We start from the raw sequence: 12601 nt of genomic DNA, 5'->3' as shown, positions 1-12601 counted from the left end.
TCAATAGTAAACTACGATATAAGGCGCAAATATTGTATATCCCCGACCCACTGGCCAAAAACACCCAACGAACCTTTTCCTGGTTCTTATAGCAAGGTTCAAATGGCTCTAAGCACTAGGGACTTAACATCCGAGGTCATCAGTCCTCTAGATTTAGAACTACGTAAACCTAACTAACCTAAGGACATCACACACATCCATGTCCGAGGCCGGATTCGAACCTGCGACCGTAGTAACCGCGTCGTTCCGGACTGAAGCGCCTAGAACCGCTCGGCCACCGCGGCTGGCTTATAGCAAGGCAACGTGTTTAGAATACAATACAACACACAAGCTCTACTATTTACGAAAGGAGAATTTAACCTTTTGCATATGTTCCGAGCACATTTAATTAATTGTATAAAGTAAGAAGTAAGAAAAGAAAATGCAGCACTCAACATACAGCCGTAAGGTAACACGCCACCGATAAATGCTATCGGGAATTAACGTTTCATATCAGCATATAATGCTATATTATCATAAGCTTATTTCTGTAAAAAGAAAAGCGGAAAAACCGAAGCTATTTATCTACATAGACGTTTACATTATCCCGACATCAACAGCCCATTGTAATAGGCTCGTAAAAAAATATCGTCGATCGAAATGGAACACCATGTGGAGAAACGTAAATAACGTTCATGTCAATTCGGCCATGGAATGTAAATGGTACACCATTGTCAATGACAATTTCCCGAACAATGAAAAGCTCCACAAAATAACCTTTTTCTGACGGACGACTGCCTTGTACGTAGAAATTCACATATTTATTTGTCGACTCGCAAGTGGTATGTGGAATTTCCACCGTCGGAAATCGGCAGTGATCAATAGGACAAGTCCTGCAAATGGAGATATTACTGTATTGATGCAAGCGCATAGACTCATGTACCAAACAACCAAGAACAACTATGCAGTCTGGATGCTTGCCAATACTGCAGCATATATAACACATCATCCAACAGACACGTAATACAACTATTTATGATGTACCGAAAGCAAACACTGGAAAATCGTGACAAGGCCATGTATACGGAAAACTTTGGCAACGTGCTAAAATAATGATCACGTCATAAATACAAGAAGGAGAAGAAGAAGATGACGACCAACTACTGGTAGGAAAAAAAAAATTGGAAGTTTTTCAATTGGCCACTGATTGTAAATTAATGTTTTTAAATTAAACGGTTATTATTAATAAATTATTTTTGAAAAAAAATTGGAGGCCAACTAATATTATCAGCGTATGACGTTGGTAAACTGCAAACGTTGTGGTGGTGAATTCTTACCACATAAGCCATCTTCTTCCTTGATTTACGCAGATGACGCTTTGAATGAGCTATCATATTTCCGTGGGCCGTACCTCATCTGCTTCAGCGCTCATAAATCTTTAAATCAGGCCGTAAAAGTTTCCAGAGATTTTATGATGATGCAGAGGAGTAGTAAAAATACATATAGTATGTGACAGACAGCGCATGGCGTGTGAAGAGTTTTTAATCCACCTTAGTATCTTAATTTAGATTACTTACGATGCTCAAAGGGGTATGTTTCTGCTACTAACATAGCTATTTTCAATAACTACATAGACCCACACAGCAATATGTTCCGTGATTTGAGACGAAATGCTGAATGGATGAGGGTGGACGGCATAAATAACTTTATTATCGCTCGTAATGTTTAACATTTAATAAATCAGCTGTGAATTGTGGAAAAATATAGTGCACACAACCAACCCATTTCTCTTATGTCCCTTCAGCTCAGTACCGTGCTCTAAGCCAAATGTCTTCTTACTAACCTTCACCTTGTATATCTGACACGACACCATGCTTTTATTTGATTGTGTATTGGATGTTATTATAAAGAAAGTGTATGTAATCCGAAAACTTCGTAATTCTACGTTATAAGATCCAATTTGTCATACCCTTTTCTCTCTGTGACCATATCAGGGGTAAAAACCTAAAGTTTTGCTCTTGAGTTCACATATATTCTGCGGAACATGAATAACATCTCCCCAAGCCCAATTTTTTGAGTCTCTTATGACAGCATTACATATTGAAATTCAAATTTTACCCTTTGTTAGAACTGCAACCCTAACGTTGTAATAAAATCGACTGCATATTTTGAACCATATTTTCCTACACTTGAACTCCATTAATTTCTGCCACGTGGTCGTAGGCTATATTTACATAAGGGCCAACATTTTGCGTTTTGTGAGAGTGCTGTCACTATATTAATTGTTAAAGACGGAACATCTGCTGCTGAAATTTGTCCCAGAACATTGAGTGCATACATAAATGTGTATAGGGGAACCAGTTGTGCCAGAAGATAGATGATGCACTTGAAATATACTAAAACAAGAATTTGAAATGCGCTTTGTAACCGCTCCCCTCGAACTGTCTTCGCAGTCCACGACAAAGAAAGGACTGACGAGTACATCTGAAAAGAAAGATGTGCCACTCTTAATGAAATCGCTACGCAGATATTCATTCGGACAGAGTTTACTGTCGGAAAGGAGTAAAACAGTAGGTATTGAAAAGTTTGTGAGAGTTAGGTTAACTTTGATACAAAAAATTCTATTGTTACCTTCATAGAAGGACCTATACAGGAATTTTGAATGGATGTAACTGTTCATCAGACTGTTACAATGTGTAGAACAGTCGACTGTCAGCATACCGAGAGCAAACCTAGACTCTCATCTAACAAAAAGCCCCAAAATAATAAAAAAACGACACTGATTATCGCAGCTCAACTACGACATATATTAGTCCGGAAGAATTATAATCATACAAACAAAATCAACCAGTTAACACAATAAGAACAAAAGATTTTGAGAGTCATTTTACAAAATACACAACTGGCCATTAAAATTGCTACACCACGTCGATGACGTGCTACAGACGCGAAATTTAACGGACAGGAAGAAGATGCTGTGATATGCAAATGATTAGCTTTTCAGAGCATCACACAATGTTGGCGCCGGTGGCGACACCTACAACGTGCTGACATGAGGAAAGTTTCCAACCGATTTCTCGTACACAAACAGCAGTTGACCGGCGTTGCCTGGTGAAACGTTGTTGTGATGCCTCGTGTAAGGAGGAGAAATGCGTAGCAGTAGGTTTCCGACATTGATAAAGGTTGGATTGTTGCCTATTGCGACTGTGGTTAATCGTATCACGACATTGCTGCTCTCGTTGGTCGAGATCCAATGACTGTTAGCTGAATATGGAATCGGTGGCTTCAGGAGGGTAATACGGAACGGCGAGCTGGATCCCAACGGCCTTGTATCACTAGCAGTCGAGATGACAGGCATCTTATCTGCATGGCTGCAACGGATCGTGCAGCCACGTCTCGATCCCTGAGTTAACAGATGGGGCCGTTTGCAAGACAACAACCATCTGCACGAACAGTTCGACGACGTTTGCAGCAGCGTGGACTGTCAGCTCGGAGACCATGGCTGCAGTTACCCTTGACACTGCATCACAGACAGGAGCGCCTGCGATGGTGTACTCAACGACGAACCTGGCTGCACGAATGGCAAAAGTCATGTTTTCGGATGAATCCAGGTTCTGTTTACAGCATCATGTTGGTGGCATCCGTGTTTGGCGACATCGCGGTGACCGCACATTGGAAACGCGTATTCGTCATCGCCATACTGGCGTATCACCTGGCGTGATGGTATGGGGTGCCATTGCTTACACATCTCGGTCACCTCTTGTTCGACTTGACGGCACTTTGAACAGTGGACGTTACATATGAGATGTGTTACGACCCGTGGCCCTACCGTTCATTCGATCCCTGCGAAACCCTACATTTCAGCAGGATAATGCTGCATGTTGCAGGTCCTGTACGGGCCTTTCTGGATACAGAAAATGCTCGACTGCTGCCCTGGCCAGCACATTCTCCAGATCTCTCACCAATTGAAAACGTCTGGTCAATGGTGGCCGAGCAACTGGCTCGTCACAATACGCCAGTCACTACTCTTGATGAACTGTGGTATCGTGTTGAAGCTGCATGGGCAGCTGTACCTGAACACACCATCCAAGTTCTGTTTGACTCAATGCCCAGGCGTATCAAAGCTGTTATTACGGCCAGAGGTGGTTGTTCTGGGTACTGATTTCTCAGGATCTATGCACTCAAATTGCGTGAAAATGTACTCACATGTCAGATCTATTATAATATATTTGTCCAATGAATACCCGTTTTTCATCTGCATTTCTTCTTGGTGTAGCAATTTTAATGGCTAGTAGTGTTTATTTATGTACGGACAAACTTTACTATTTGAACCATAGAACCAATAATGTCGTCAAATAGGTAGTGAAATTGATGTTAATGTACAATAAGGTGTACATGATGATTATGAGGCTATTGTTGCCACTCGTTATCAAACGGAAGATCAGTTACCTACACTCATTTACAATCTGTAAATGTTCAGGTCGGTGTTAACATAACACGTCACTCGACATTATCGATAACACACTCACTGAGCATAAGAATTAAAGTGTTACCTTTTTCTAATCCCGTCAGTATACCCCATTGTGACATAGAAGTCTTAAATATCGCTCAAAGCTGCCTACAATCTTCCTTTGTAACAGTGCAAATGTGCGGCGTCCTGCTACGTCACTCTAGGATTCGCTACATGTCAGAGTGTCGTCACATAGAAAAATAGCCAAATCTCAGAGTATCATGCGAGGTGTAAGGTGAGCTAATGATGTCAGCTTGGCACCAAATTTCACCTCAAGTTTGCCCAGGGCCAGTGTCCACGTGTCACATGATGGGGAGGTCATCAACTCCAACCCCAGCCCCTCTTACCCTCATGTCACTTCTTCTCCTGACACCTCTTTTGATAAAGGTCAGAACGACGACGCCCAACGTAAAGGCCAATGATATCTACGGCGTTCGATGCCCCACATATTGTCTTCCACGCAATCACAATATTGGTTGCTAATGGCAACAGGTGGCTGGACTGAAGGTATCCAATGGCGAGCATAGCATAAGGCTACGGAGCATAGTTGAACTGCTTAGTCGACGATAAACTACGTGGGTAATCGCAATTGTAAGGTCTCCTATTTTTTATAAGTACGGAACTCTGTTTATGTGGCATTTGGTCACACTGTTATGAAGAGTTCTTCACGTGCTGTGTGTAAACATGCGAAAGCCGCGCTGAGACGCTCAGTCTTGGCTTGGCAGTCATTGAGAATGGAGCTCCCGTTAGATGTTACCGCCAAGTGCGAATAGCGTGCAGTTATTTGGTTTCTGAACGCAAAGGACACTGCGCTGATTGACATCCAACGCCAATTGACGGAAATGTATGACGAGTCGCGCATGGCTGTCAAAAATGTTCGTAAGTGCTGTTGAGAGTTTGCAGTTGGTCGGACCGAAATTCACGACGAACAAAGGAGCGGGAGACCGTCTGTGAGGAGACAATGTTGAAGGTTGAGCAAAGCATGCGTGTAGATAGGCAGATCACCCTGGATGATCTCCACACGTTGGTTCCTAAGGTTTCCCGAAGCATCACTCACAGAATTTTAACGGAAACATTGAACTACCGGAAGGTGTGCACAAGATGGGTGCCACGCATGCTACCTAAGGACCATATGCCGCAACGAGTTGATGCTTCCTGCGCATTTCTTCACCGCCTTGCAGCCAAACATGACAACTTTCTGGACTCAATTATCACGGTTGACGAAACTTGGGCATACCACTTAACACCTGCGACCAAGGAACAATCACGCCAGTGGTGGCATCCTTCTTCGCCAAAGCCGCGGAAATTCAAACAAACTCAGTCTGTCGCTAAAGTCATGACATCCGTTTTTTGGGATGGGAAAGGGGTATTGTTGCTCGACCTTATGCCCTCTGGGACCACAATTAACGCTTACAGGTACTGTGAGACTCTGAAAAAACTCAAACGGGCAATTCAGAACCGGAGAAGAGGAATGTTGAGCAAGGGCGTACACATTCTCCATGACAACGCTCGCTCACACATCTCTCTCCTGAAACAGTTTCAGTGGAACTTAATCACCCACCCACCCTATAGTCCTCACTTGGCACCCAGTGACTATCACCTGTTCCCTAGGTTAAAAGAACATTTGGCCGGAAAGCGATTCAGCTCTGACGACGAGGTGAAAAAAGAGGTTCACAACTTTCTGAACAGCATGGTTGCGACCTGGTATGACATGGGCATACAAAAACTGCCACAGCGTCCACAAAAATGCATCGACAGAAATGGTGATTATGTCTAAAAATAGCTAAATGTCCAAGCTGTAAACTGATGTAAACCATTGTAGAAATAAACGGGTCTATGTACTAATAAAAAAATAGGAGACATTACTTTTGCAATTACCCTGGTAACAGCAGCTCTACAGTGCTAGTGGTGTTGACGCAAGGTAGAGCAATGGTTACGATAAACAAAGCAAACATTGCAATACATTTACATCAGTTACCGACATTTGGTCAGAAAGGAACTCAAAGAATTTTACAGAGTGAGAAAGAAGTGGCAGATGAAATATTAGCGTTTCTGCAAGATGAGTCAGTATAATGTGTGGTGTCGTGTAATGTGCAGATAATATACAGGGTTATTACAAATGATTGAAGCGATTTCACAGCTCTACAATAACTTTATTATTTGAGATATTTTCACAATGCTTTGCACACACATACAAAAACTCAAAAAGTTTTTTTAGGCATTCACAAATCTTCGATATGTGCCCCTTTAGTGATTCGGCAGACATCAAGCCGATAATCAAGTTCCTCCCACACTCGGCGCAGCATGTCCCCATCAATGAGTTCGAAAGCATCGTTGATTCGAGCTCGCAGTTCTGGCACGTTTCTTGGTAGAGGAGGTTTAAACACTGAATCTTTCACATAACCCCACAGAAAGAAATCGCATGGGGTTAAGTCGGGAGAGCGTGGAGGCCATGACATGAATTGTTGATCATGATCTCCACCACGACCGATCCATCGGTTTTCCAATCTCCTGTTTAAGAAATGCTTCTGCTTTAGCCTTTTCCGTAAGATTTTCCAAACCGTCGGCTGTGGTACGTTTAGCTCCCTCCTTGCTTTATTCGTCGACTTCCGCGGGCTACGCATGAAACTTGCCCGCACGCGTTCAACCGTTTCTTCGCTCACTGCAGGCCGACCCGTTGATTTACCCTTACAGAGGCATCCAGAAGCTTTAAACTGCGCATACCATCGCCGAATGGAGTTAAATGGAGTTAGCAGTTGGTGGATCTTTGTTGAACTTCGTCCTGAAGTGTCATTGCACTGTTATGATTGACTGATGTGAGTGCATTTCAAGCACGACATACGCTTTCTCGGCTCCTGTCGCCATTTTGTCTCACTGCGCTCTCGAGTGCTCTGGCGGCAGAAACCTGAAGTGCGGCTTGAGCCGAACAAAACTTTATGAGTTTTTCTACGTATCTGTAGTGTGTCGTGACCATATGTCAATGAATGGAGCTACAGTGAATTTATGAAATCGCTTCAATCATTTGTAATAGCCCTGTACATGAGGAGTACAATGATCACGATACATGCTTAACAAGTGAAAGCGATACTGAAAGAGGTGTCAAACGATGTAGTTCATCATGGATGTCGGACAGGCAGCCATATATCCCGTCTCCAGTGAAACGTAGTGAAGCACAATCGTTGTCCAAGGAGAGTGTACTAAACATAATTACGTACATGGAATATCATCCACAGCATAGCAAAGAGGAAAAAAAAACAATTATGAACAGATGTCGAATAAGTCCGCAGCAATATGACCGTGTAGTGTATAATAAAAACTACAGATATTCAAAGGAGGACAAGGCACACATGCTACAAAAACTGGTGTTTGCGAGTTTCAAGGACGCTCGGTACAATTTACAGGCTGTGCGTGACAGTGACCTTCCTCGTTGTTGTTGTTGTTGTGGTCTTCAGTCCAGAGACTGGTTTGATGCAGCTCTCCATGCTGCTCTATCCTGTGCAAGCTTCTTCATCTCCCAGTACCTACTGCAGCCTACATCCTTCTGAATCTGCTTAGTGTATTGATCTCTTGGTCTCCCTCTACGATTTTTACCCTCCACGCTGCCCTCCAATGCTAAATTTGTGATCCCTTGATGCCTCAGAACATGTCCTACCAACCGATCCCTTCTTCTAGTCAAGTTGTGTCACAAACTTCTCTTCTCCCCAATCCTGTTCAATACCTCCTCATTAGTTACGTCATCTACCCACATTATCTTCAGCATTCTTCTGTAGCACCACATTTCAAAAGCATCTATTCTCTTCTTGTCCAAACTGGTTATCGTCCATGTTTCACTTCCATACATGGCTACACTCCATAAAAATACTTTCAGAAACGACTTCCTGACACTTAAATCTATACTCGATGTTAACAAATTTCTCTTCTTCAGAAACGATTTCCTTGCCATTGCCAGTCTACATTTTATATCCTCTCTACTTCGACCATCATCACTTATTTTGCTCCCTAAATAGCAAATCTCCTTTTCTACTTTAAGTGTCTCATTTCCTAATGTAATCCCCTCAACATAACCCGATTTAATTAGACCACATTCCATTATCCTCGTTTTGCTTTTGTTGATGTTCATCTTATATCCTCCTTTCAAGACACTGTCCATTCCGTTCAACTGCTCTTCCAAGTCCTTTGCTGTCTCTGACAGAATTACAATGTCATCGGCGAACCTCAAAGTTTTTACTTCTTCTCCATGAATTTTAATACCTACTCCGAATTTTTCTTTTGTTTCTTTCACTGCTTGCTCAATATATAGATTGAATAACATCGGGGAGAGGCTACAACCCTGTCTCACTCCTTTCCCAACCACTGCTTCCCTTTCATGCCCCTCGACTCTTATAACTGCCATCTGGTTTCTGTACAAATTGTAAATAGCCTTTCGCTCCCTGTATTTTACCCCTGCCACCTTCAGAATTTGAAAGAGAGTATTCCAGTTAACGTTGTCAAAAGCTTTCTCTAAGTCTACAAATGCTAGAAACGTAGGTTTGACTTTTCTTAATCTTTCTTCTAAGATACGTCGTAAGGTTAGTATTGCCTCACGTGTTCCAACATTTCTACGGAATCCAAAGTGATCTTCCCCGAGATCCGCTTCTACCAGTTTTTCCAGTCGTCTGTAAAGAATTTGCGTTAGTATTTTGCAGCTGTGACTTATTAAACTGATAGTTCGGTAATTTTCACATCTGTCAACGCCTGCTTTCTTTGGGATTGGAATTATTATATTCTTCTTGAAGTCCGTGGGTATTTCGCCTGTCTCATACATCTTGCTCACCAGATGGTAGAGTTTTGTCATGACTGGCTCTCCAAAGGCCATCAGTAGTTCTAATGGAATTTTGTCTACTCCCGGGGCCTTGTTTCGACTCAGGTCTTTCAGTATCTTGTCTCCCATTTCATCTTCATCTACATCCTCTTCCATTTCCATAATATTGTCCTCAAGTACATCGCCCTTGTATAAACCCTCTATATACTCCTTCCACCTTTCTGCCTTCCCTTCTTTGCTTAGAACTGGGTTGCCATCTGAGCTCTTGATATTCATACAAGTGGTTCTCTTCTCTCCAAAGGTCTCTTTAATTTTCCTGTAGGCAGTATCTATCTTACCCCTAGTGAGACAAGCCTCTACATCCTTACATTTGTCCTCTAGCCATCCCTGCTTAGCCATTTTGCACTTCCTGTCGATCTCATTTTTGAGACGTTTGTATTCCTTTTTGCCTGCTTCATTTACTGCATTTTTATATTTTCTCCTTTCATCAATTAAATTCAATATTTCTTCTGTTACCCAAGGATTTCTATTAGCCCTCGTCTTTTTACCCACTTGATCCTCTGCTGCCTTCACTACTTCATCCCTCAGAGCTACCCATTCTTCTTCTTCGTTATGCACATCAAATTGCACGCGACATAGATTACAGTGATTGCAAGGGAAGCAGTGGGTTGTTGCATAACTTCAAACGCTGCGGCAGAAATGGAAGAGGAAAGATAAGGAAATTTCAAAAGAAATCTGAAGCTGATTATGCGTAGCATTCTGCGGAATCGGCCGGAATATTTGTAGTACGATAAACAATTTTATCCCATCGATCAATAAGAAATTTGTTTTCATCTCCGACCATCAGGGACTGGAAGAGGAAATGCATATGAAAGGAAAAATGGTTAAAATGGCTCTAAGCACTACGGGACTTAAACATCTAAGGTCATCAGTCCCCTTAGAACTACTTAAACCTAGCTAACCTAAGGACATCACACACATCCATTCCCGAGGCAGGATTCGAACCGGCAACCGCAGCAGCACCGCGGTTCCGCACTGAAGCGCCTAGAAGTTCTCGGTCACAGCGGCCGGCTATGAAAGGAACCCTGGAAATTGGAGTTACCAAGAGAGTTGTATCAAGATCAACTAAAATCATTCGTATACAATAATGTCACCTGTTAATCCGTATGGTACATTGGCTGGAAAGTGCTGTGAGAAGTTGTACGCAGTAATCTTGCAAGGGTAGTCACAGAAAGCAAGAGTGGGAAAATGAGCGGAAGAGAACTACAACTGTGGTATGAGCACTTCTTTTGGCCAATAACTGGTTAAAACAGTTTGCATTTGCTTGATTCCTGGGTCTGTTTATAAAAACCATACCCCCTTATAATCATACCATCTGGAACCACCGGACAAATTCAGCCTCTAGTTGTTGTTGTGGTTGTTCTTCTCGTGCCTTTAAAACATATTATCGCAGTCTCTGCAGCTACGCCTTAAAGGATAGCCAGTTTCACGATAAGCTCGACGACAGACTGTTTCACATTCGGATGCATGCCATCACATAGGATCAGTGCCCATCATCCCGTTACACCAATATGATTCTAAATGCATCCTTTAAGAGTCGATACCCTAGCTGAACGTCCTACACTGGTCGAAGCTCCAAAGAAGTTCGCCTTCGATCTTGATGGTGCGAACATTTGTAATCACTGTGCCTCGCCATTTTTCAGTCGGTGCTCGTGGTGAAACTTAATGGTTTGTTTTGAACATATCCTGAATGTTGACGATATCCATTTTGTGAAGTGTAATATATGTGTAATATATACATCCCATAGAAGGTTGATATCTGCAGCTTCCGAGCAATTATTTTCTGTCGCCCTCCCAAAGCACTTGGTGAGTTATTGACAGCTAATATTCTTCTGTCATAATTGTTATCACAGTACTTTCAAATGAGCCTTACTGAAGATTGAAACCACGACCTCGCACCCAAGGGGTTCCTTGTCAGCGGGCGTTAAATAAAACAACCCTTCCCTTAGGGCGTTAATTTCACAGGCAAAAACGACAATTAGCGGTACTGTGTGCAACAGAATCATGTTCCTAACATTACTGGCAGCTCCTGGATGAATCAAATACTATCTGAGCACACCGTAACACTACAACCCAATTGAACTTAATCTGACCCCTTTGGAAAGTAGCACGACAGGACCATTAGTAAAGGGTATAATGCATTTTCGGCCATCCTTTTTCGCTCCCTTCTGTGGCGCGATCATGGCGGGATGAGGCTTTGACGTGTGTTTGAAGTAAGTGACTGAAGGTCCCTCTAAGATCCCCCCCCCCCTCCACCCTCCTCACCTACCCCACCGTATCAGCACCAACCTCAGTACCACCTGCCGTCCTCTTTGAAATCTATAAAAATGAACCACGACAGAGACAACCCTTAACTGATTCCTAGGCAACTGCGTGCAGGCAATCCCTTCGACACCAGTCAGATTCCAATGACCCCACACTGGGTTTGACAGCAGCACTATAGCGCCACCAGCTACTGAGTGATGAAGTAGTGTGACATGCCCATCGTCGCTTTAGGCAGAACTGGGGTGAAATTTGGTGCTAATTGACATCACCAGCCCACTTCAGATCTCACATGATGTTCCGACAGCTTGCGTTTTCTTCCCATATTTCGGCACCTTGCCATTTGAAGTGTTGCCAAGCCTGAGGGTGGTGTCATAAGGTGGTACGCTCTTGCATAATTACAGAGGCAGGTTGTAGGCACCTTTCGAGCCAAATTTCGAAAATGTGGGAAAATGACAGAATTTCTAAAAAGTGATTCCTTAGTTCTTTAGCATAGTGTACATCAACTGTTTCAGTTAAGAAAAGATTTGACCATCAATAAATCTCTTAGCCTTCACTTAACATCAGTTTTATTCGCAACTTACGTTGTTATGCCTGCTGGCAAGTTCATAAATAGGGACAACTTTCTGGACCAAAATAAGTGTCCTTAAGTATCTACAAATATTTTTCTGATTTCTTCTATTGATGCCATGAACTGAGTTACTGGTTTGAAAAAGAGATATATTATTTATGAAAACTTTTAATAAGGAATTAATACACTGGGAAGGCGTAGTAAGCATCACCAGTTCCTTGAAGCCCTCTGCAAAAATTTCTGAACTTCACACTACAAATAATTCGTATTACATGCATTTGGACATGGGAACCCTTAGCTTTCCTTTATTTGTTACCATAGAAAATGGTCCCATACGAAATTATGAAATGAAAGTAAAAGGTGTTCTTATTTTCGTATCATCTATGTCTGTTAACATTTGCAAACATTCATTTGTGTA

Source organism: Schistocerca nitens, chromosome 1 (genome assembly GCF_023898315.1).
Source record: "Schistocerca nitens isolate TAMUIC-IGC-003100 chromosome 1, iqSchNite1.1, whole genome shotgun sequence".
NCBI classification, from domain to species: Eukaryota; Metazoa; Arthropoda; class Insecta; order Orthoptera; family Acrididae; genus Schistocerca; species Schistocerca nitens.
The sequence above is the reverse complement of the archived record's forward strand: the minus strand, read 5'-3'. Positions refer to the sequence as shown.